General features: G+C 39.6%; 1 pseudogene; it reads left to right on the top strand.

Annotated features, from left to right (window-relative positions):
- Positions 1-19,289, top strand: part of LOC113902739 — a 161,562-nt pseudogene extending 142,273 nt beyond the window's left edge.
- Positions 19,290-27,069: the final 7,780 nt, after the last annotated feature.

The raw sequence follows: 27,069 nt of genomic DNA, 5'->3' as shown, positions 1-27,069 counted from the left end.
TTTTGTTATGGTCCAACTCTCACACCCATCCATGACTACTGGAAAAACCATAGCTTTGACTAGACAAAGTCAACAGACCTTTGTCAACAAACTAATGTCTCTGCATTTTAATATGCTGTCTTGGTTGGTCAAAGATTTTCTTCCAAGGAGCAAGCATCTAACTTTCATGGCTGCAGTCACCATTGGCAGTGGTTTTGGAGCCCAAGTAAATAAAGTCTCTCACTATTTCCCTTGTTTCCCCATCTGTTTGCCACGAAGTGATGAGACTGGATGCCATGATCTTAGTTTTCTGAATGTTGAGTTTTAAGCCAACTTTTTCACTCTCCTCTTTCATTTTCATCAAGAGGCTCTTTAGTTCCTCTTCACTTTCTGCCATAAGGGTGGTGTCATCTGCATATCTGAGGTTATTGATATTTCTCCCAGCAATCTTGACTCCAGCTTGTGCTCCATTCAGCCAGGCATTTTGTGTAATGTACTCTGCATATAAGTTGAATAAGCAGGGTGACAATATACAGCCTTGACATACTCCTTTTCCAATTTGGAACCAGTGTGTTGTTCCATGTCTGCTTCTCACTGTTGTTTCTTGACCTGCATACAGATATCTCAGGAGGCAGGTAAGGTGGTCTGGTATTCCCATCTCTTGAGGAACTGTCCAGAGTCTGCTGTGATCCACACAGTCAAAGGCTTTGGCATAATCAATGAGGCAGAATTAGATGTTTTGCTGCAATTCTCTTGCTTTTTTGATGATCCAACAAATGTTGGCAATTTGATTTCTGGTTCCTTTGCCTGTTCTAAATCCAGCTTGAACATCTGGACATTCACAGTTCATGTATTGTGGAAGTCTGGCTTGGAGAATCTTCAGCACTACTTTGCTAGTGTGTGAGATGAGTGTAATTGTGTGGTAGTTTGAGCATTCTTTGGCATTGCCTTTCTTTGGGATTGGAATGAAAACTGACCTTTTCCAGTCCTATGGCCACTGCTGGGTTTTCCAAATTTGCTGGCATATTGAGTGCAGCACTTTCACAGCATCATCTTTTAGGATTTGAAATAGGTCAACTGGAATTCCATCACCTCCACTAGCTTTGTTCCTAGTGATGCTTCCTAAGGACCACTTAACTTTGCATTCCTGGATGTCTGGCTCTAGTGAGTGATCACACCATCATGATTATCTTGGTCATGAAGATCTTTTTTGTATAGTTCTTCTGTGCATTCTTGCCACCTCATCGTAATATCTTCTGCTTCTGTTAGGTCCATACTGTTTCTGTCCTTTATTGTGCCCATGTTTGCATGAAATGTTCTCTTGGTATCTATAATTTTCTTGAAGAGATCTCTAGTTTTTCCCATTCTATTCTTTTCCTCTGTTTCTTTGCACTGATCACTGAGATAGGCTTTCTTACCTCTCCTTGCTATTCTTTGGAACTCTGCATTCAAATGGGTCTATCTTTCCTTTTCTCCTTTGCCTTTAGCTTCTCTTCTTTTCACAGCTATTTGTAAGGCCTTCTCAGGTAGTCATTTTGCCTTTTTTGCATTTCTTTTTCTTGGGAATGGTCTTGATCTCTGCCTCCCGTACAATGTCACGAACCTCTGTTCATAGTTCTTCAGGCACTCTATCAGATGTAATCCCTTGAATCAATTTGTCACTTCTGCTGTATAAATATTAGAGATTTGATTTAGGTCATAACTGAATGGTCTAGTGGTTTTCCCTACTTTCTTCAATTTAAATCTGAATTTTTCAATAGGGAGTTCATGATCTGAGCCACAGTCAGCCTCTGGTCTTGTTTTTGCTGACTGTATAGAGGTTTTCCATCTTTGGCTGCAAAGAATATAATCATTCTGATTTTGATATTGACCATCTGGTGATGTCCATCTGTAGAGTCTTCTCTTGTGTTGTTGGAAGAGGGTGTTTGCTATGACCAGTGTGTTCTCCTGGCTAAACTCTATTAGCCTTTTTCCTGCCTCATTTTGTATGCCACTCCAAGCCCAAACTTGCCTGCTACTCCAGGTATCTCTTGATTTCCTACTTTTCATCCCAGTCCCCTATGATGAAAAGGACATCTTTTTTGGGTTTTGTTCTAGAAGTTCTTCATAGAACCATTCAACTTCAGCTTCTCTAGCATTGCTGGTTGGGGCTTAGACTTGTGTTACTGTGATATTGAATGGCTTGCTAATGAGTTCTTTGGCACTAATTTTATTAATAGTGCTATGAAACAGCTCTCCAGAAGTTTTTTATCTTGAAAATGTGGAACTTGTGAACAATTCCACTTTTATCATTTTTGGTTAAAAAAAAAATTCTGCTTCCTTGTTTCTATGCATTTGATTACTTTAGATATCTCATTCTAGTGGAATCATGTAGTATTTGTACTTGGGTGGCTAACTTATTTCACTTAGTGAAATGTTCTCAGTTCATTCATATTGAGTATGTAACAGGGTTTCCTTCTTTTCATAAGACTGAATAAAAATCCATTGTATACAAAATGTACTTTTTCATTCATTGTATGCCAAATGTACTTTTTCTATTCATCCATTGATGGACATTTGTGTTGCTTCTTCCCCTTGGCTATTGTAAATCATGCTGCTAAGGTCAGGAGTGTTCAAATATCTCTTTGAGACTTTATTTTCAAATCTTTTGGATATATAGCCTAAAGTAAGATTGCTAGATTACATGGTATTTCTATTTTTTATTTTTGAGGAATATTTACTGTTTTCTATAGAGATCACACCATTTTACAATTCTACAAACAGTACACAAGGATTCTGATTTCTCATATTCTTGTCAAGAATTGTTATTATTGGCTTTTGTTTTCAATAATAGTAATCCAAATGGTTATGAGGTGGTGTCACATTATAATTGTTTGATTTACATTTCCTAGATGCTTAATGATATTGAGCATGTTTTCATATGCTTGTTGACTATGACCACTTACATATCATATTTGGAGAAATGTCTATTTATTTGCCCATTTTGTAATCAGGTTATTTAATTTTTTTCCTCGTCGAATTGTAAGAGTTCTTTATATACTCTGTATGTTAACCCCTTATCAGATAACGTAATTTGGAAATATTTTCTCCCCTTCTGTAGGTTTACTTTTTACTCTATTTATACACAATTTCAATGCATAAAAGTTTTTAAGTTTAATATAATCCCATCTTTCTGCTTTTGCTTTTGTAAGCCTGTTATTATGGTGGTGTCATATGCAAGAAATCCTCACTAACTTGAGTGTCAAGAAACTTTTCCATGCTTCCCCCACTGCCCCCCACCCCCGGGAGCTTAATAGCCTTGTGTCATATATTTAGGCTTTTCATTCACTTTGAAGTAATTTTTGTACACATTGAAAGATAAAGTTTCAACTTAATTTATTTTTGCATGTGGACATTCTGTTTTCCCAACACTATTTGAGAGACTATTCTTTCTCCATTTGACTGTATACACGAGGGTGTTTTCATCTTCATGCTCTCATTGGTCAGTTTTTCTATATTTATGCTAATACCCCTTATAAATAGCTGAGAAAAGAAGACAAGCAAAAGCCAAAGGAGAAAAGGAAAGATATATCCATCTGAATGCAGAATTCCAAAGAATAGCAAGGAGAGATAAGAAAGCCTTCCTAAGTGATCAATGCAAAGAAACGGAGGAAAACAATAGAATGGGAGAGACTAGAGATCTCTTCAAGAAAATTATAGATACCAAGAGAACATTTCATGCAAAGATAGGCAAAATACAGGACAGAAATTGTATGGACCTAACAGAAGCAGAAGACATTAAGACAAGGTGACAGAATACACAGAAGAACTGCACAAAAATGATTTTCATGACCAAGATAATCATGATGGTGTTATCACTCACCTAGAGCCAGACATCCTGGAATGTGAAGTTAAGTGAGCCTTAGGAAGCATCACCGGAGAAGGCAATGGCACCCCACTCCAGTACTCTTGCCTGGAGAATCCCATGGATGGAGGAGCCTGGTGGGCTGCAGTCCTTGGGGTCGCTAAGAGTCAGACACGACTGAACAACTGCATTTTCACTTTTCACTTTCATGCATTGGAGAAGGAAATGGCAACCCACTCCAGTGCTCTTGCCTGGACAATCCCAGGGGAGCCTGGTGGGCTGCCGTCTATGGGGCTGCACAGAGTCAGACATGACTGAAGTGACTTAGCAGCAGCAGCAGCAGCAGCAGCAGCAGCAGCAGCAGCAGCAGAAAGCATCACTATGAACAAAGCTAGTGAAGGTGACGGAATTCCAGTTGACCTATTTCAAATCCTAAAAGATGATGCTGTGAAAGTGCTGCACTCAATATGCCAGCAAATTTGGAAAACTCAGCAGTGGCCATAGGACTGGAAAATGTCAGTTTTCATTCCAGTCCCAAAGAAAGGCAATGCCAAAGAATGCTCAAACTACTGCACAATTACACTCATCTCACACACTAGCAAAGTAGTGCTGAAAATTCTCCAAGCCAGGCTTCCAAAATACATGAACTGTGAACATCCAGATGTTCAAGCTGGATTTAGAACAGGCAAAGGAACCAGAGATCAAATTGCCAAAATTTGTTGGATCATCGAAAAAGCAAGAGAATTTCAGAAAAACATTTAATTCTGCCTCATTTATTACACCAAATCCTTTGACCGTGTAGATCACAACAAACTGGAAAATTCTTCAAGAGATGGGAATACCAGACCACCTTACCTGCCTCCTGAGATATCTGTATGCAGGTCAAGAAACAACAGTGAGAAGCAGACATGGAACAACAGACTGGTTCCAAATTGGAAAAGGAGTATGTCAAGGCTGTATATTGTCACCCTGCTTATTCAACTTATATGCAGAGTACATCACGTAAAGTGCCTGGCTGATGGAAGCACAAGCTGGAATCAAAATTGCTGGGAGAAATATCAATAACCTCAGATATGCATATGACACCACCCTTATGGCAGAAAGCAAAGAGGAACTAAAGAGCTTCTTGATGAAAGTGAAAGAGGAGAGTGAAAAGGCTGGCTTAAAACTCAACATTCAAAAGACTAAGATCATGGCATCCAGTCCCATCACTTCATGGCAAATAGCTGGGAAAGCATTGGACATAGTGACAAACTTTATTTTCTTGGGCTACAAAATCACTGCTGATGGTGCCCACAGCCATGAAATAAAAAGACACTCACCCCTTGGAAGAAAACCTGTGACAATCCTAGACAGTGCATTAAAAGCAGAGGCATTACTTTGCCAACAATGATCCATATAGTCAAATAATGGTTTTTCCTGTAGTCATGTATGAATTTGAGTGTTGTACCATAAAGAAGGCTGCATATTGAAGAATTGATGGTCTTGAATTGTGATGTTGGAGAAGACCTTTGAGAGTCCCCTGGACTTCAGGGTGATCAAACCAGTCCATCCTAATGGAAATCAATCCTGAATATTCATTAGAAGGACTGATGTTGAAGCTGAAACTCCAATACTTTGACCACCTGATGCAAAGAACTGACTCACTGGAAAAGACTCTTATGCTGGGAAAGATTGAAGGCAGGAGGAGAAGGGGATGACAGAGGATGAGATGGTTGGATGGCATCACCAACTCAAAGGATATGATTTTGAGCAAGTTCCAGGAGATGGTGAAGGACAGGGAAGCCTGGTGTGCTGCAGTTCATGCAGTCACAAAGAGTCAGACTTGACTGAGAAACTAACAGCACAATTTTGATTACTGAAACATTTTGATGTTTTGAAATCAGGAAAAGTGAGTTCCTCAACTATATTTTGCTTTTTCAAAATTGTTTTGACTATTTGGTGTCTTCTGAGATTTCATGTAAGTTTTAAGATAAGGTTTTCAAAGTGTGCAAAAGTTACTATTGGGCTTTTAACAGGGATTGCTCTGAGTCTGTAGGTCCCATTGGGTAGCACAGACATGTTAACAATATGGAGTCTCTTAATCCATGAACACAAGATGTATTTCCATATCTGTGCCTTCTGGAATTTCTTTAAGCCATATTTCATAGTTTTAAGTATAGTTTTCCTTGGTCAGTTTTATTCCCATGTCTTTTATAATAGCATCTGAATCTATTATAAATGGAGTTGTTGACTTAATTTCCTTTTCAGATTGTTTATGTGTAGGACACACTGATATTTTGGTAATAATTTTTCATCCTGGTTTCCTGCATCTTTGCTGAATTTGATGATTAGTTCTAACAGTTCTCTCTCTTTTTTTTCTTTATATTGAATATTGAGAATTTTCTTCTGATCATGTTGTCTATGAACAGAGAAATTTTAATTCTTTCTTTTTGATTGGTTATCTGTTATTTCTTTTTCTTGTGTAATTTCTCTGGCTCAGTTCAGTTCAGTTGCTCAGTCATGTCTGACTCTTGGACACCCCATGAACTGCAGCATGCCAGGCCTCCCTGTCCATCACCAACTCCCGGAGTTCACTCAAACTCATGTCCATCGAGTTGCTGATGCCATCCAGCCATCTCATCCTCTGTCTTCCCCTTCTCCTCCTGCCCCCAATCCCTCCCAGCATCAAAGTCTTTTCCAATGAGTCAACTCTTCACATGAGGTGGCCAAAGTACTGGACTTTCAGCTTCAGCATCATTCCTTCCAAAGAACACCCAGGACTGATCTCCTTTAGAATGGACTGGTTGGATCTCCTTGCAGTCCAAGGGACTCAAGAATCTTCTCCAACACCACAGTTCAAAAGCATCAATTCTTTGACACTCAGCTTTCTTCACAGTCCAACTCTCACATCTATACATGACCACTGGAAAAACCATAGCCTTGACTAGACAGACCTTTGTTGGCAAAGTAATGTCTCTGCTTTTGAATATCCTATCTAGGTTGGTCATAACTTTCCTTCCAAGGAGTAAGCATCTTTTAATTTCATGGCTGCAGTCATCATCTGCAGTGATTTTGGAGCCCAGAAAAATAAAGTCTGACATTGTTTCCACTGTTTCCCATCTATTTCCCATGAAGTGATTGGACCAGATCCCATGAACAGTATGAAAAGGCAAAATGGTAGTATACTGAAAGAGGAACTCCCCTGGTCGGTAGGTGCCCAATATGCTACTGGAGATCAGTGGAGAAATAACTCCAGAAAGAATGAAGGGACGGAACCAAAGCAAAAACAATACCCAGATGTGATGTGACTTGTGATAGAAGCAAGATCCGATGCTGTAAAGAGCAATATTGCATAGGAACCTGCAATGTTAGGTCCATGAATCAGGGGAAATTGGAAGTGGTCAAACAGGAGATGGCAAGAGTGAACGTTGACATTCTAGGAATCAGCAAACTAAAATGGACTGGAATAGGTGAATTTAACTCAGATGACCATTATGTCTACTACTGTGGGCAGGAATCCCTTAGAAGAAATGGAGTAGCCATCATGGTCAACAAAAGAGTCCAAAATGCAGTACTTGGATACAATCTCAAAAATGACAGAATGATCTCTATTTGTTTCCAAGGCAAACACAGTAATCCAAGTCTATGTCCCAAGCAGTAACCCTGAAAAAGCTGAAGTTGAATGGTTTGAAGACCTATAAGACCTTTTAGAACTAACACCCCCAAAAGATGTCCTTTTCATTATAGGGGATTGGAATGCAAAAGTAGGAAGTCAAGAAACACCTGGAGTAACAGGGAGATTTGGCCTTGGAATATGGAATGAAGCAGGGCAAATGCTAATAGAGTTTTGCCAAGAAAACACACTGGTCATAGCAAACACCCTCTTCCAACAACACAAGAGAAGACTCTACAAATGGACATCACCAGATGGTCAACCCCAAATTCAGATTGATTATATTCTTTGCAGCCAAAGGTGGAGAAGCTCTATACAGTCAGCAAAAACAAGACCGGGAGCTGACTGTGGCTCAGATCATGAACTCCTTATTGCCAAATTCAGACTTAAATTGAAGAAAGTAAGGAAAACAACTAGACTATTCAGGTATGACCTAAATCAAATTTCTCTGGCTAGAACTTCTAATAACATGTTGAAAAGAAGTGACAGAAGCAGCCTTCCTTGCCTTGTTCCTGATCTTAGGGGAAAGGCTTTCAGTCTTTCGTGTTAAGTGTGGTGTTTATCTGTGGACTTTTCCTAAATGTCCCTTTATTATGTTGAGGTTATTTTTGTTCAGTCTCCCAGTCATGTCCAACTCTTTGCAACCCCATGGATTGCAGCACACCAGGCCTACCTGTCCCTCACCATCTCCTGATGTTTGCCCAAATTCATGTCCATCTCACCGATGATGCCATCCAGCCATCTCATCCCCTGGTGCCCTCTTGTCCATCTTTCCCAGCATCATGGTCTTTTCTGCACTCCATCTTCTTTATAGTCCAGGTCTCACAACTGTACCTGACCACTAGCAAGCCCATAGCCTGGACTATATGAATCTTTGTTGGCAGAGTAATGTCTCTGCCTTTCAACATACTGTCTAAGTTTGTCATAGCCTTCCTGCCAAGAAGAGATTTTCTTCTGATTTCATGGCTGCAGTCACCATCTGCAGCGATTTTAAAGCCCAGGAAGAAGAAATCCGTCACTATTTCCACCTTTTATCCATGGTTTTTTCAGTGGTCATGTATGGATGCGAGAAGTTAGACTGTGAAGAAAGCTGAGTGCCGAAGAATTGATGTTTTGAACTGTGGTATTGGAGAAGACTATTGAGAGTCCCTTGGACTGCAAGGAGATCCAACCAGTCCATTCTAAAGGAGATCAGTCCTGGGTGTTCTTTGGAAGGAATGATGCTAAAGCTGAAACTCCAGTACTTTGGCCACCTCATGTGAAGAGTTGACTCATTGGAAAAGACTCTGATGCTGGGAGGGATTGGGGGCAGGAGGAGAAGGGGAAGACAGAGGATGAGATGGCTGGATGGCATCACCGACTTGATGGACATGAGTTTGAGTGAACTCTGGGAATTGGTGATGGACAGGGAGGCCTGGCGTACTGCAATTCATGGGGTTGCAAAGAGTCGGACATGACTGAGTGACTGAACTGAACTGAACTGAACTGAATGGGGCCAGATGCCATGATCTTAGTTTTTATAATATTTAGTTTTAAGCCAAATTTTTCACTCTCCTCTTTCAACTTCATCAAGTGGTTCTTTAGTTCCTCTTTGCTTTATGCCATAGAGTAGTATCATCCACATATCTGAGGTTGTTAATATTTCTCCTGCCTACCTTGATTCCAGCTTGTAACTCATCCAGCCTGGCATTTCTCATGATATGCTCAGCATATAGGTTAAATAAACAGGTTAACAAAAGACAGCCCTGTTGTACTCCTTTCTCAATCCTGAACTGATCATCTGTTCCATACAGGATTCTAACTGTTGCTTCTTGATCCACATAGATGTTTCTCAGGAGACAAGTAAGATAGTTTCCTTCTATTCCTAGTTTCTTGTTTTCTTTTTTTTTTTTTTTAATCATGAAAGAGCATTGAATTTTGTCAAATTTTTTTCCACATCACATAAGATGATCATGTGGCTTTTGTCTTTCATTCTGTAAATGTGTATTGTGTTGATTTTTTTATGTTGAACCATCTTTGCATTCTATGAATAGATCGCACTGGGTCATGGTGTATAATTATTTTCATGCTGTTGAATTTGACTTGAGAGTAATCTTTAAGGAATTGTCACAGATATTAATCAAGAATATTGGTCTGTAGTTTCCTTTTTCATAGTATCTTTGTCTGGCTGTGCCCTCATGCAATTAGCTGGAAGTGTTCCATCCTCTTCTTTTTATTTTTTTGAAGAGTTTTGGAGAATTGGCTTAATTCTTTACTTTATTTAGAGCAATTTAAGGTTCTCAGCAAAACTGAGAAGGAATAGAGTTTTCCCAAATACCTCCAGCACCTACATGTGCATATTGTGCTTCATTATCAATATTCCCCTCCAGAGTGATACATTTGTTACCAAGAATGAACCTACATGACACATCATAATCACCCAAAGTCTGTAGTTTGTATTGCAGCTTACTCATGAGTTTAGGAGGATGGAGGGGTCTGGTAGGCTGCAGTCCATGGGGTCGCTAGGAATCAGACACGACTGAGCGACTTCACATTCACTTTCGACTTTCATGCATTGGAGAGGGAAATGGCAACCCACTCCAGTATTCTTGCCTGGAGAATCCCAGGGACAGGAGAGCCTGGTGGGCTGCCATCTATGGGGTCTCACAGAATCAGACACGACTGAAGCAACTTAGCAGCAGTAGCAGCATGAGTTTAGACAAATGTGTAATGACATGTATCTATCATTATGATATTCTGAATAACTTGACTCTTCTAAAGATCCTATGTGTTTCACTTATTTGTGAAACCTCTTGTGTATTGAGTTTTAAGAGTTAAGAGTATTTTCTTATAGTTCTTTCTATTTCTGTAGCATAGGTTGTAATGTTCTCTCTTTCACTTGATTTTGCTTATTTGAAACTTCAGGCATTGCTCTCCCCTACCTGGGCCTTGCATTTAAACTTTATTTTGCTGCAAGAGTGAAGCAATGGACAGTACTTAAAAAAATCAAAATTAATGCATAAAATTGACTGTTATATTTTTAAGGTAAAATTCTAAGAAACCATGGACATAGGGAATGAATATTCAGTGCAAGAGGAAAAAATTATGTGTGACTTAGTGAGTTGTTACTATTTGAGACTCACAGGCTGAAATGGTCACAGCTATTTGAAACTAGATTGGATATAATCATCATGTTTAAAACAAATGTGATGAAAGTTAGGGTGCAAAGTTTGAGAAAGAAAAGAAAATAGAGGCACTTATGGAAATACCAGAGGTACACTGTGTCTTGCTTAATATGTGCAGACTGTGGTCAATAGATAAGAATGAAGAGGAATCCAAGTCAAAAAAGTTAAGAGATGCAAAGTATTAGTTATGTAGTACATTCATGAATTTAATAGAAATTTTTCTTAGTCTTTCTACTTTTTCCAAGTGAAAATGTAAATTTTGAAAAACAAAAGCATCTTTTCCTTTGGAAAAAGCATCTTCCATTTTGTAAGACAGTTTGGAAGCAGGTGGTAACCAAAGGTTTAAAGAACAAACTTTCAACTCTGTGTAAAAGCTATTGTATATTCAAATTACCCCCAGATGGGTAGATTAAGGCTGCATTTGTTTTGTTTTCTTTCATCCTCTCCTGACTCTTAGGCCCCCAGGCCTCAGATCTAAAATCTCTGGCTTCAGAGCTCTTTGTGAATCTGCTTACCTTCATTTGTCTCAAATCTACTCTCAGAAACCCACCTAAGGAAGAATATAAGCCATTGTTCTTACCTACTTGAGGCTTGGAATCTAAATCCTCTTAGTGAAAGAACAAACAGGCTTTCCCCTTACATGGATTTCAGGGACTTTCCTGGTGGTCCAGTGGATAAGACTTGGGTGCCATCAGTACAGGGAGCCAGAATTTGATCTCACACGCTGCAACTAAAGACACCGCATGCCACAACTAAGACCCAGTACAGTGGGTAAATAAATATTTAAGCAATGCAATTCAGGCTTCTCTGAGGTGGCTCTGACTACTGAGTGGAAGGGCCTACTGAGGGCAGGTGGGAGACATCACATAATCAACATTGCTTCTGCAAGGGCTACTGTTAGTGGCATTGGTCAGCAGAAAGAACGACTTCTATGAGATAATATTTGATATTGAGATGGTATTCATAAATTGACATGAGAAGCCTTTATAGAGAGACAATGTGGTAATTCTATACCATTTCTGAGTTTTGTTCCCTAAACGGTCTGAAGAAATTAAGCAATGGTTGTTTTCTAAGAATCCTCTGGATAGTCCAGTAGGAATGGCAGCATGCAAAACTGAAAGCCTCAGGTAGAGTTAATGGTTCTCCTTTGAGTAAGGAGGATGCCTCAAAACACATTTTATGAACATAATCATTCATTCCTCCATTCAACACATACTTCACATCAGATCAGATCAGATCAGTCGCTCAGTCGTGTCTGACTCTTTGAGACCCTATGAATTGCAGCACGCCAGGCCTCCCTGTCCAACACCAACTCCTGGAGTTCACTCAGACTCATGTCCATCAAGTCCATGATGCCATCCAGCCATCTCATCCTCTGTCGTCCCCTTCTCCTCTTGCTCCAATCCCTCCCAGCATCAGAGTCTTTTCCAATGAGTCAACTCTTCACATGAGGTGGCCAAAGTACTGGAGTTTCAGCTTTAGCATCAGTCCTTCCGAAGAAATCCCAGGGCTGATCTCCTTGAGAATGGACTGGTTGGATCTCCTTGCAGTCCAAGGGACTCTCAAGAGTCTTCTCCAACACCACAGTTCAAAAGCATCAATTCTTCGGTCCTCAGCCTTCTTCACAGTCCAACTCTCACATCCATACATGACCACAGGAAAAACCATAGCCTTGACTAGACGAACCTTTGCTGGCAAAGTAATGTCTCTGCTTTTGAATATGCTATCTAGGTTGGTCATAACTTTCCTTCCAAGGAGTAAGCGTCTTTTAATTTCATGGCTGCAGTCACCATCTGCAGTGATTTTGGAGCCCAGAAAAATAAAGTGTGACACTGTTTCCACTGTTTCCCCATCTATTTCCCATGAAGTGATGGGACCGGATGTCATGATCTTGGTTTTCTGAATGTTGAGCTTTAAGCCAACTTTTTCACTCTCCACTTTCACTTTCATCAAGAGGCTTTTGAGTTCCTCTTCACTTTCTGCCATAAGGGTGGTGTCATCTGCATATCTGAGGTTATTGATATTTCTCCCGGCAATCTTGATTCCAGCTTGTGTTTCTTGCAGTCCAGCATTTCTCATGATGTACTCTGCATGTAAGTTAAATAATCAGGGTGACAATATACAGCCTTGACGTACTCCCTTTCCTATTTGGAACCAGTCTGTTGTTCCATGTCCAGTTCTCACTGTTGCTTCCTGACCTGCATACAGGTTTCTGAAGAGGCAGATCAGGTGGTCTGGTATTCCCATCTCTTTCAGAATTTTCCACAGTTTATTGTGATCCACACATACTTATTGAGCTTTTAATATGTGTCAGACATTATTCCTGGCCCTTCGTTTACAGAAGAAAACACAACTTTGAAGAAATCTGTGTCATCTAGGGAGATCATGGGAGGAAGACATATAACTTTAGAAATGTGATCTTTGATTTAAATTGTAGAGAATATGAAAAACTTCTGAAAGAATGGAGCTTGGTGTATTAGGTTCTAAAAACTGTTTAATCTGCATATTATTGACTGGAAATCCTGCTTAACTGGCAAATGATTTTCCTAATGATGATGATTAAGTGGCATAAGGGTAAAAATGCCCTCTTAATCATCAAAGAAAATTAGATTGCATTTAACACAGAACCTGTGTGAGATATATTTCTTAATTATTTGAAAACCTGTGTGTCTCAATTAATAAAGTAACATGATTAACTAGACAAGATTATTCTCTGGCCTAGTGGGATAACCCTGAATTTACTGTAATTTGATTGCTCAAAGCTGACAAGTCTGTAAAAATGTCTAGGACGGGGCAAGATGAAAATATATTTTATCTATTTATATATTGATATGAAAGCCAAAGTAAGGGAAATTGAGATACCCAATCAGTCAGACTGTTCCTTAGGAATTCAAAGTACTTATGGTAACCAGTGTGTGTGTGAGTTCAGTTGCTCAGTCATGTCTGGCTCTTTACAACCCCATGGACTGTTGCCCATCAGGCTCTTCTGTCCATGGAATTTTCCAGGCAAGAGTACTAGAAGGGGTTGCATTTCCTATGTGGGATTTTCCCAACCTAGGGATTGAACCTGCATCTCTTTTGTCTCCTCTATTTTCAGGCAGATTCTTTACCACTAGAGCCACCTGGGAAGTCCCTTGTACATGCTATCCAGTACAAGGCTACAAATTGCAGATAACATGGCACCTCTGCTTGGGTTTTATTTCTTCTTCTGATGAGCAGAGAAAAGTCTTCAAAAAGGCCTTAAGTGGCCATCACAATTCACTCATTGCTTTTTGCATCCTGTAATTGTCACATATGCCCTGTAAGTGTTTGAAATGATTATGTGGTATGTCACTGTATAAAGAAAGAATTCCTAATGACTGAGTCACTATGACAGCTTTCTTTATAAGTAGGGTAAAGAGAACATTTAAGATGCAATAATGAGTTTTAGGCCCAATGGACTTGGGGTAGAGAAGGTTAATAACCATAATCACAGGGAAGAAAACATCAGTGAAAGAAGCCACTTTTAATCAGAACAGTAAAGACAGCTTTGGCTAAGAAAATTTAGAGTGGAAAAAGAGAAATAAAGAGGCGAGGGAGAGAAAGGAGGAGCTCATCAAACTCATAAAAGAAACACAACTCATTAAGGAAAAAAAAAAAAAAGTAAGTGCACTTTTGGTATCTGGCCCAGCATGCATAGAGCTTGGAAGTGATCACTCCACTATAACAATAAATAAAAAGCTGAACAAACTGAAAATCAACAATCCTTCTCAGCTCTGTCAGAAAATTGAGGTCACAAGGATAAACCACTGCCCCCAAAATTGGAGATGGACAGGCAAATCCAGTGGGTCACAACTTACCAGATAATTAAGTTATAAGCAAAAGTCTTTGTAAGAACCACAGCTGGGACAGAAAACCCACAACTATAATTGATGAATTGGTTTAGTGGGGACAGGCCTAAGAGTTAAAAACTCCAGGGGAACCCAGTCATGGTGAGTGGGGAAGACGGGTGTAGAACACTTATGAGTTTTATTTCCAGGAGCCCTACCAGATTCCCATAATATCAGATTCTCAGAAGCATGAGAAAAATCCCCTCATGCTTCTAGAAGGGGGATGGATCTATGTTTAACCAGTGCTTCCATCTTTGAAAAATTATCATTTAAAAGTAAGTATTTATAAAATGGTTCTTTGAGGGGCATGGTCTATTGCATTTTTTGAGACTGTACAGTGAGGAAAGTTTGGTAGCTTTATGCTTCAAAATATAATTTAGTAAAAACTAGTAAAAAAAATGATCATTAAATATATATTCTATTATATTAAGACAGTATTCCCTTAAAAAGTGTCTTGATTTAAAGAGTGACCTAAAACAAACACTAAAACAAGCATTTTAAGTGGAGGCACCTTATTTTATGTGTGATCTCAGATTCTCAATGAAGCAGAGAAGTGAGAGAGGAAAGAAGAAAGTCAGTAATGGGAACATTGATTGCTGACCTGCTTCCTTGTGCAACTGGGATTTAACCCTGTTGAGATGCTCTGGGAGACTTTATAAAATATACTTTATAACTGTTCCCTGGAGAGGGGAAGAAAAAGGAAAGTTTGTCTGCCTCTTCCTATTCTTGGTTCACTGAAGTTTGATCCATTAGCCGAAATGGCTTCTACATCAGAAAAAAAAAAAAAAAAAAAAAAACAAAGAAAAACACCATACAGAGACATAGATGTCAAGTCTTGAGTGGGAACCTGCTTCCAGTCAGGACCTTCCCTCCAGAGCTGCATGACTTCCAAGGAGGGCTAGGGGAATGCCAGCAGGTGGGTCTGACCAGGCTCCTTTCAAATGACTGCTTCTGCCCTAAGTCCAGGGGGAGGTGAGACTTTGTGTACACTCTTTAAGAGTGGAGTCTATTTCCTCTGGCCCTCTGGCTCTCCCAAAAGGAAATCTCACTGACCTTCAGAGCCAAACATTCTGGGGACTCATCTTCCCAGTGCAGAAACCCCAAGCTGGGGAGCCTAATGTGCAGCTCAAACCCATTCCAAGTCAGAACCTCTGACTTGTAATTATCCTTTTGTTTGTGGTCACTCTTTGGAGGGTGTGGGTCTTGATTATATCCCATCTCTGTACCTCCTATCTGTCTCATTGTAGTTCTTCATGTCTTCAGGTGTGGGCATTTTCTGCTAGTTTTCTCGTCAACAGTTGCCCTGTAGTTTTTCTCTTGATATGCCCACTCGAGAAAGTGAGCCCAGGGTCTTCTTCCTGCACCATCTTGGCCATTCTAGTTCCCGATTTTTAGAATGAATTGGTAAAACTTAGGTATCTTCTACTGAAAAATTTATAAAACTAATCTTTATACACGGAGGAAACTATTCACTGTGTGAAAATAAGATGTTTACCGAATCCTACAGAATCTTAAATTACTCTTTCTTTCACTGACATATTCAAACCACTGAAAAGAAGAATCTTCAATCTAGTAAAGTATCTTTACCTTAAGATTAATTTTACTGCTACCCCAGTGAATAGAATCAAGGAACCATAGATGGAAGAGTGGTTTGGGATTGTCATAAAATTGATTTCAGGCTCAACAGGGGAATGGACTAGCAGGGAATGTTCTCTGTAATATCAGCCAGATGCCCAGAGGAAATTAATATGTAGATGCAAAAAGCGTAACTAGACACCTCATACTGAGTCAGACATGGAATTCTGGTAGCAGAGTGACTGGACAAGAGATTCTAATTAGGAAATGAGAAGAAAGGAAATGAGTATATTCCCCTAAGGACCTGACTGAAGGGTGAAGTTTCATTCACTTGTGTAGAGTATTACAGTCAAAGCTGGTTTTGTTCCATCAGCCGGGAGAGAGCTGTAGATAGGAGCTGGGTTTAGATGCGTTTTGTGTGGCATGCCCTGTGCTCTCTCTTCTTTCCATTGTCTGATTTCATGGGGATGTGAATATGTGAAGAAAATTGGTTACAGGTTTAAAAATTTTAAATTCTTTGGAAGACAAAATTGCATATATTTAGAGAAGGGATGCTCAATGCTCTTGGTCATTAATATGATCGATATGCTTGTGTGAGTCAAATGAATCTATATGTTATCTTATAATAATGAAAGATGTGCTGCCCAGAGTATTTCACTGATTTATCAATAAGTTTACAAGGCACGTCCCAGTCATTTTCATTCATTCAGCCAATGTTTAAAAACTCCTAGTGTACCCATGATTCAGTGTTAGACATTGGTGAAACCTTATGATCTTATAAAGGAACAGAGATACAAATGGAACTCTACATCAGGGTGCAAATGAATGTGTGGTTAATGACAAACATGAAACACCACAGGGGTTAGAAAGAGAAAAATCATCTTCAGCTACAGTGACTGCTACAGGAAAATGTAGCCTATATCTGCCATCATCATCTATATCATTACAGATATTACTGACTAATTCTACATGTTACGTAGGGACAAACAGGGCTATGATTTCATGAGTTAATCTCCTTATATACTACAATCATCTTCTAGTAATTTTCAGTACTAGAAACTGTCCCCAAACTCTTTGAGAATCTAAAAACTTTTTAAAGAAAGCTCCCAAGCTTGCCTGATAGCTCAGTGGTAAAGAATCTGCCTGCAATGCAGGAGACCCTGGTTCAATTCCTGGGTTGGGAAGATCCACTAGAGAAGGGATAGGCTACGCACTCCAGTATTCTTGGGGTTCCCTTGTGTCTCAGCTGGTAAAAAATCCACCTACAATGTGGGAGACCTGGATATGATCCCTGGGTTGGGAAGATCTCCTGGAGAAGGGAAAGGCTACCCACTCCAGTATTCTGGCCTGAGAATTCCATGGACTGTATAGTTCATGGGGTTGCAGAGTTAGACACGACTGAGCAACTTTCAATTCACTTCCAAGAACTTTAGAATAACTCACTAAATGGAAAGCTCTCTTCTGAAATCTCTACAAAGTCTCAGGGAAGAGTCATTTTGATGAAGTCCATGTATTAAAATAATGCTTTTTCTAGCATCTTTTGAAAATGAAGAATCTCATTTTGAGCAGTTAAGGTTTTTAGGGTCACAGGTTTTCAAAAGTCATCAAAAATAAAAAGGGAGAAAGTAGACTACTAAGTCACATCTCATTTCTAGATTTCTGAAACACAGAGGGAGGAATGGGAAGAGAGAGGGAAGGAGGAAGAGAGAGAAGAAGAGAGCAAATGAAAGAGAGAGAACATACACGTACTAATAAATATTAGCTTGAAAAAGTCCTGTATTCATATATATTGGGCCATTTTTTTTTTCAAATAAAAAAGGGAAAACTTCCACTGTTTGAGAGTGAAAGTAAGATAGAGAGAGAATAAAAGATAAAGAGAGAATGAAAATATCACAAGTACCAGAATGTTTACTGTTACATTCTCCTGTTTGAAATTTGAAGCAGATTTCCAGAGTCTGTTTCTTGGTTGTATGTGTGTAGAAGAGCTATATTCTAAGACAGAAAAATAAGAGGAACTGGCCTCAGTACTCAGTGCCTGCATACCATTTATTTATTCATCAACTATTTATTGGGTATCTACCATGCCAGACACTGTCTATCAGTTATACAGAGATAAACAAGATTCAGTATTTACAACTTTGAAATCCAATTAGGTTTCAGAGAAACAAATATAATTCTCTCATAGATGATAAATTTAGCACATACAATGTTTCACATACTCTGCCAAGCACCTTATATTCATTTATAAAGAAAATAGGATCGTATCTTCCTCATCGGTAAATAAGCTGGAGCCTTGGGAAGTTATTTAAACTTGCCCATCATTTCATCTGCTGAGGTCAGGCTTCTAATCACTTTATTGTGTATTTTTAAAGAACTATGTTTGAGCTGTTTTTATTTTTACAGAGGAAGTGAGAAACTCTTCCTGGAGTTGGAAGGAAGGAAGAAAACTTGTGGATGTTCTCCAGCACTGGTCATATTTTAGATGAGTTGTAAAGGATGGGTGGATGGGGCAATGAGAAGAACATATTAATAGATGGAAGAACAGCAACATGAACAAATAACAGTTAGCTCAGGATGAAACGCTGGGGAAACTGGGAAGGATGGGAAAGTCAGCATGATGCTAGTGAGCCTAACGTGTTGAGATGCTTGATAAGACATCAAAATTATTACAGAAGATGGCATCTTAGGACAAATTCCACAAAAGCAAATCCTGAGACAGGGATCCAGATGCAAGTGATTTATTAAGGAAACACCCTTTAGAGAAGTTAAGTGGATGAAGGAAGACAGAGAAGGGAAAGAGGTCAATCAATAGCTCTTTTTAGTCTTTCAGCCATCTTGGACCCTGTGGAGGCCTGATGGGTTTCTAAAAGGACGCATAGAAGGCTGTGGTCCAAGGTGATTTTTGCTAGCTATGAGCAGGGTCTATGGAACCAGAGGGAGCACTCAGCTCTTCTGAAAACTGAAGGTGTGTGTGCTCGAGATGAAACTGAGCGCTACCTAAGCAAGAGATGTGCTTGTGTGCAGAAAGCAAAGAAGAACACAGTAACTACTGGTGGAAAATCTTACAAAACCAGAGTGATCTGGGGAAGAGAACTCAGGCTCATGGAAACAGTGGCATGGTTCAGGCCAAATTCCAAAGCAACTGTCCTGTTAGGGCCACTGGGCATAGAATCTGTGTGATGCGGTACTGTTCAAGGATTTAAACTAACTGAAAAATAAATAAATGAAAGTGTGGATTTTTTCTCTTGGTTAAACAAAACAAACTCACTTTCAGGTAAAATCCCAGTCTCAGCCTAATCCCATTGGAGAGTTCTGGAGCTGAAATTACATCTCAAAAGAAGTTATGTAGTACATAGTACTACATAGTACATAGTAGTACCTAGTAGTAGGTATAAATGTTTCTATATTTTTTTTAATTTCACAACGATCAGTGTTACTTACTTTGCTGAATACTCCAATATCCCTTATGTCCTATAAGTTAAATACTTTTCATTGTAGCAGCATCGAAAGTCAGCTAGCAAATGTGCCATCATGGCACAGCACCAAAGATTGCCGAGTACCTCACTGTGGTGCAGTTACAAATTGGTAGCCTACATACGTGGCTGTAGGTGTATTCATAATGATGAAATCAGGTAAGTATACATAACCTCCCAGGCTGGAAAGGTGTGCTGATTCTCCCTTCACCCAGCAGCCCTAGCCTGCATGACCTCAGTAAGACTGGGAGAGCCTCATAGCTCCTCTGAGCAGTGCTTACCAGGCGCAGACTCTAGGGAAGCTATGTCCACGTCCCTGTTCTGGCATTGCAGCCATGGATGCTGTCACACTTGTAGCTTTTCTATAACCCAGCTTAGTCCAGTGGCCTCCTTTAAAAGACCTCCACTTGTTTAAATGTGTTCGTCAGTTATTTGGAGAGAAACACAGAGCTGTTAGGTTTTTAAGGGTTTGTTTTGCCTTTGCTGTAGTTTATTTTTTAAAACGGTACTTTATGAAAATACAGTCCTTTGGTTATCAGGATAAAAAAAGTAAAAAAAAAAAATTCCAACTTTAAAAAGATGATTAGAAAGTGCTACATGCAAATAGATGGTCTCATTGTATTGAGTGTGTAATGTGGTTAAAAATGATCATTGTAGTGACACAGAGTTAATCCAGTTATTTGTAAGTTTTATTTCTGTTCATTGTAGAGACAATAAATTGGCTTGTCAGAAAAAAAAAAAGAAGTTATGCTCACAGGCAAACAATCTAAGATTCTTACTCCCCCAGTAGGTCATTGGCTATGCCAGGGATATGATCTAACAGAGACTGCTAGTTCTGTGTGAAGACTGGTGAAGCAATTCCAATAGCCCAATGGTTGACCTCTAAAACCCAGTCTGCAAGACAAGCAGAAGCTGTAGAATGGGGGTAGAGAACATGACCAGAGCAAAACGGTGTCTGTTATAGGTGGTAATGCCCTAATTGTCATCAGAATGACATTTTTTAGAATTAAAATTGTCACTCAAATGACTTTAGAGTGACACTGACTCAGAGACCCTGAAATTCTTGAATTGAAAAACAGTAAAATCTTCAGACCAAAAATAGTCTATGAAGTTGTGAGAGCAACCAAGGCAGAGATGAGAGGCCCATAGAATTATAGATCAGGACAGAAATTCATAAGATGCGTAAATACAATCCAACCCGATGATGATTTGAAGATGAAGAAAGCATAACCGAGGAAATCACAACCAAGGAAATCACCATGCCCACAAAATTAGGGGCAGAGCCCAAACAGAGTATTTTTCCCTTGACTCAAACTTGAGTCCACTTGCTAGTCCACATCTGCAGTTTTGGAGAGGCATGATATTCAAACACCAATTTGGACCAGTAAGACAAAGGATTCTCCATCATTGAGACTTTAGATTTTCTAACCTCCCTTGTGGTTGGATGTAGCATGTGACTCAGTCCTGGGTTGTGATGTGATGTGCCTGGAAGCATCACTTCCAGGCTGCCTCATAGACAAACACTCAGGAAGCCATCTGTGTTCTCTTTTTGTATCAGCTGGTCAAGTAATGAGGACTCAAAGGAAATAGAGATCAATGGACAAAATGGAAGGATCCTGGATCACTGGATGACTGTATGAAACAATTCCTCCTTCTCAACTCAACCACTAATCACCCCTCATTGGACTGTAACATGGGCAAGGAATAAATATTTTAGTCCCTGGGTGAAATTTGGGGATTATTTGCTTTAGCAATGAGTCTGTCCCAACCAATACATAAAATCATTGACCAAACTTTATCAAGCAGTTTTTTTATACTATTAAAATTCATTAAAGGTCCACATTTATTTAAAATACTCTTCAATGTTCTTTTCTTTTTTATTGGAGTATAGTTGCTTTGGAAAAGACCCTGATGCTGGGAAAGATTGAAGGCAAAAGGAGAAGAGGGCAGCAGAGGATGAGATGATTAGATAACATCACCAAGTCAATGGACATGAATTTGAGCAAACTCTTGGAGATAGTGAAGGACAGAGAAGCCTGGCATGCTGTAGTCCATGGGGTTGTGAAGAGTTGGTCAAGACTGAGCAGCTGAACAACAGCAGCAACATAGTTGCTTTACAATGCTGCATTAGTTTCTGCTACATCAAGCAGTTTTGAGCCAAGGCACCAGGCTGCTAGTAGGTAATCCAAAGATAGACGAAATATTGCCCTGCTCTAAAGTACTCTTTTGCATCATAGCAGGAGGGGGAAAACTTGAATAAATGAGGACAGATCAAAAACATAGATGCCATAGGAGTTAGGAACAGTAATACAACTCTTCTGGTGATATTGATCTTGAGAATCTTCATAGAAGAGATGACAGGGCTCCAAAAACTTGAAGGGTTCATCAAGATTTTGATAAGATAGTAGAGTGCTGGTGCTCCATAGAACTCATTCCTTAGAGTGACCCAACATGATATGGAATACTCTTGAGATAAAACTTAGGACTCTGGCAAGACGTTGACACCAAAGTTTTGAAGACTTGGAATTTTAAGCAAACAGTTAAATAAATTAGCTGTTGTTGTGCAGAAAACAAACCTGAAATGTAACAACTGCTTATTATTTTTTACAGGAGAGTTTTGCTGCTATGGTTCAGGCCTTTAGCTGATCTCTGTTCATTTCCAAGGCAAACCATTCAATATCACAGTAATCCAAGTCTATGCCCCAACCAGTAAAGCTGAAGAAGCTGAAGTTGAACGGTTCTGTGAAGACCTACAAGACCCTTTAGAACTAACACCCAAAAAAGATGTCCTTTTCATTATAGGGGACTGGAATGAAAAAGTAGGAAGTCAAGAAACACCTGGAGTAACAGACAAATTTAGCCTTGAAATACGGAATGAAGCAGGGCAAAGACTAATAGAGTTTTGCCAAGAAAATGCACTGATCATAACAAACACCCTCTTCCAACAACACAAGAGAAGACTCTATACATGGACATCACCAGATGGTCAACACTGAAATCAGATTGATTATATTCTTTGCAGCCAAAGATGGAGAAGCTCCATACAGTCGGCAAAAACAAGACCAGGAGCTGACTGTAGCTCAGACCATGAACTCCTTATTGCCAAATTCAGACTTAAATTGAAGAAAGTAGGGAAAACCACTAGACCATTCAGGTATGACCTAAATCAAATCCCTTATGATTATACAGTGGAAGTGAGAAACAGATTTAAGGGCCTAGATCTGATAGATAGAGTGCCTGATGAGCTATGGAATGAGGTTCATGACATTGTACAGGAGACAAGGATCAAGACCATCCCCATGGAAAAGAAATGCAAAAAAGCAAAATGGCTGTCTGGGGAGGCCTTACAAATAGCTGTGAAAAGAAGAGAAGTGAAAAGCAAAGGAGAAAAGGAAAGATATAAACATCTGAATGCAGAGTTCCAAAGAATAGCAAGAAGAGATAAGAAAGCCTTCTTCAGCAATCAATGCAAAGAAATAGAGGAAAACAACAGAATGGGAAAGACTAGAGATCTCGTCAAGAAAATTAGAGATACCAAAGGAACATTTCATGTAAAGATGGGCTCGATAAAGGACAGAAATTGTATGGACCTAACAGAAGCAGAAGATATTAAGAAGAGATGGCAAGAATACACAGAAGAACTGTACAAAAAGGATCTTCACGACCCAGATAATCACGATAGTGTGATCACTGACCTAGAGCCAGACATCCTGGAATGTGAAGTCAAGTGGGCCTTAGAAAGCATCATTACGAACAAAGCTAGTGGAGGTGATAGAATTCCAGTTGAGCTGTTCCAAATCCTGAAAGATGATGCTGTGAAAGTGCTGCACTCAATATGTCAGCAAATTTGGAAAACTCAGCAGTGGCCACAGGACCGGAAAAAGTCAGTTTGCATTCCAATTCCAACGAAAGGCAATGCCAAAGAATGCTCAAACTACCGCACAATTGCACTCATCTCACACGCTAGTAAGGTAATGCTCAAAATTCTCCACGCCAGGCTTCAGCAATATGTGATCCATGAACTTCCTGATGTTCAAGCTGGTTTTAGAAAAGGCAGAGGAACCAGAGATCAAATTGCCAACATCCACTGGATCATAGAAAAAGCAAGAGAGTTCCAGAAAAACATCTATTTCTGCTTTATTGACTATGCCAAAGCCTCTGACTATGTGGATCACAATAAACTGGAAAATTCTGAAAGAGATGGGATTACCAGACCACCTGATCTGCCTCTTGAGAAATTTGTATGCAGGTCAGGAAGCAACAGTTAGAACTGGACATGGAACAACAGACTGGTTCCAAATAGGAAAAGGAGTATGTCAAAGCTGTATATTGTCACCCTGTTTATTTAACTTATATGCAGAGTACATCATGAGAAACGCTGGACTGGAAGAAACACAAGCTGGAATCAAGACTGCCAGGAGAAATATCAATAACCTCAGATATGCCGATGACACCACCCTTATGGCAGAAAGTGAAGAGGAACTAAAAAGCCTCTTGATGAAAGTGAAAGTGGAGAGTGAAAAAGTTGGCTTAAATCTCAACATTCAGAAAACGAAGACCGTGGCATCCGGTCCCATCACTTCATGGGAAATAGATGGGGAAACAGTGGAAACAGTGTCAGACTTTATTTTTCTGGGCTCCAAAATCACTACAGATGGTGACTGCAGCCATGAGATTAAAAGACGCTTACTCCTTGGAAGGAAAGTTATGACCAACTTAGATAGCATATTCAAAAGCAGAGACATTACTTTGCCAACAAAGTTTCATCTAGTCAAGACTATGGTTTTTCCTGTGGTCATGTATGGATGTGAGAGTTGGACTGTGAAGAAAGCTGAGCACCGAAGAATTGATGCTTTTGAACTGTGGTGTTGGAGAAGACTCTTGAGAGTCCCTTGGACTGCAAGAAGATCCAACCAGTCCATTCTCAAGGAGATTAGCCCTGGGATTTCTTTGGAAGGAATGATGCTAAAGCTGAAACTCCAGTACTTTGGCCACCTCATGCGAAGAGTTGACTCATTGGAAAAGACTCTGATGCTGGGAGGGATTGGGGGCAAGAGAGAAGGGGACGACAGAGGATGAGATGGCTGGATGGCATCACTGACTCGATGGACATGAGTCTGAGTGAACTCCAGGAGTTGGTGATGGACAGGGAGGCCTGGCTTGCTGCGATTCATAGGGTCTCAAAGAGTCGGACCCGACTGAGCGACTGATTTGATCTGTGTAGCAAACAAACCTGAAATGTAACAACTGCTTATTATTTTTTACAGGAGAGTTTTGCTGCTATGTTTCAGGCCTTTAGCTGATCTTGGTTAGATTCTCTCATGCATCTGCATTCAGCTGATAGGTTAGTTGGATGACCTCAGCTAGGGCAAATTGTCTCTGATCTTTGTTTCTAGAATTTTCCAGTATGGTAGCCTGAGATTACTCCCATATTGGTAGCAAGTGATAGAAATGTTTTTTGTATGTGTGTGTGTGAGTGCTCAGTCACGTCCAGCTCTTTGTGGCCCTATGGACTATAGCCAGCCAGGCTCCTCTGTCCATGGAGTTTTCAAGGCAAGGTTAGTGGAGCAGGTTCCCATTTCCTCCTGCAGGTGATCTTTCCAACCCAGGGATTGAACCCATGCCTCCTGTTTCTCCTGCATTGGTAGGTGGATTCTTTACCACTAAGCTACCTGGGAAGCCCTAAGGGACATAGGAGAGAACACCAAAATGCACAGGTATTTCATAAAGATGCTGATTGTAATCATGGGACAATGCAAGTCACATGGTCAAGGGCAGAGTCAGCATGGGAGGGCATTACCAAAGGCTATGGCTAGGAGCACATGTGAGGACTTGGGACTCTTCAGGCCAGCGATATCTGTAATTGGTGTATTCACTCAAAGGTGTGAACCCAGGACTCAGCGTGTATAACTGCTTAGATTCTATTCCCGTCTCTGAAATTTCCTGACTGCGTGATTTTGGTTAAATGACATTTAACCTTTCAGAACCTCAGCTTCCTCAAGTAAAAAATTGAGATAAAAATTTTGCTTACATCACAAGGTTGTTTGAGGATTCAGTAAGTTAATTTATGGAAGATGTTTAGAGCAGGGCTTGGTATATGTTAAGCTTCCTCCATATAAATGTTAGTCTCTGTTTCCAGGTCGATTTTAGAAATGTGGTGCAGTGAGTATGTTTCTATATGTAAACCTGAGCAGATAGGAGTGGGAGGATAAGGTGTCCTGGAAAAAGACTTTCCTTAATACACCATTTTGCCTCATATTGTTCTTGATAGCGATTACAGTTTATTTATTAATTGACGGCATGTCTGTAGACTGTCAGAGCAAAGATGTCCCTGGAGAAAGTTAAATAGATAAGAAAGACTTTATTCAAGGCAATTGCAATAGGAGAAAAGCCAGAGCTGACTCTGAATTCAGCTCTGATGATGCAAAAGAGAGTAAGGTTTTTAAGAGCTGAGGTGAGAAGATCATAGCTCACCATGGTTACTAACTGGGCTTTATCTGAAATAAAAGTAATCTTTGTTATGTTTTCATGATAGAGGTCATTTTACAACTTGAGAAGTCAGGGATCTACTCTTCCCACAGAGACTGGGAGACAGAGGTGCTCTCTTCTCGGTGATTAAAGGAGATGTCCCCTTCCTCCTACTCCACTGCTAGGAATGTAAATTGGTGTAGCCACTTTGGAGGTTCCTTAAAAAACTAAAAATAGAGCTATCATAGCATCTAGCAATCCCACTCTTGGTCATATATCTGGAGAACACTATAATTTGAAGACACACGCACCCCAGTGTTTGTAGCAGCACTGTTTATAATAGCTAAGACATGGAAGCAACCTAAATGTACATCGACAGGTGAATGGATAAAGATGCGGTGTATATACAATCAATGTATACGCAGCCATAAAAGAGAATGAAATAATGCTATTTGTAGCAACATGGATGGACCTAAAGATTATCGTATTAAGTGAAGTAAGTCAAAAAGAAAAAGACAAATACCACATGATATTGCTTGCTTGTGGAACCGAATAAACCATGATACAAGTGGACTTATTTACAAAACAGAAACAGACTCATAGAGATAGAAAATGATCTTATAGTTACCAAAGGGGAAATGGGAGAGGGATAAATTGGAGTTTGGGATTAACATACATAAACTTCTGTATATAAAGTAGATAAACAATAAGATTCTATTGTACAGGACAGGAAACCATATTTCCTTGCAATAAATATCTTATAATAAACTATAATGGTAAAGAATATCCATATATCTGTATCTGTCTATATAACTGATTCACTTTGTTGTACAACTAACACTGTAAATTATGCTTCAATGCAAAAAAAAAAAAAAAAAAGGAGTGTTTCCCGGATCCTTGAGAAAGACATTTCTGGCTTGGAAAACTGGTAAGGGGCTATTTAAGAAAAGATTTACATATCAAAAAGCAGAGAAAGCAATTACAAGTTCCTAAAGTTGGTGCTCCAAAAAAGGAAAGGCTTCTGAATTAGAGTCTAGAAGAA

The sequence above is a fragment of the Bos indicus x Bos taurus genome, chromosome 13, assembly GCF_003369695.1.
Source record: "Bos indicus x Bos taurus breed Angus x Brahman F1 hybrid chromosome 13, Bos_hybrid_MaternalHap_v2.0, whole genome shotgun sequence".
Classification (NCBI taxonomy): Eukaryota; Metazoa; Chordata; class Mammalia; order Artiodactyla; family Bovidae; genus Bos; species Bos indicus x Bos taurus.
Note: the sequence above shows the minus strand (reverse complement) of the source record. Positions and strands in the feature narration are given on the sequence as shown.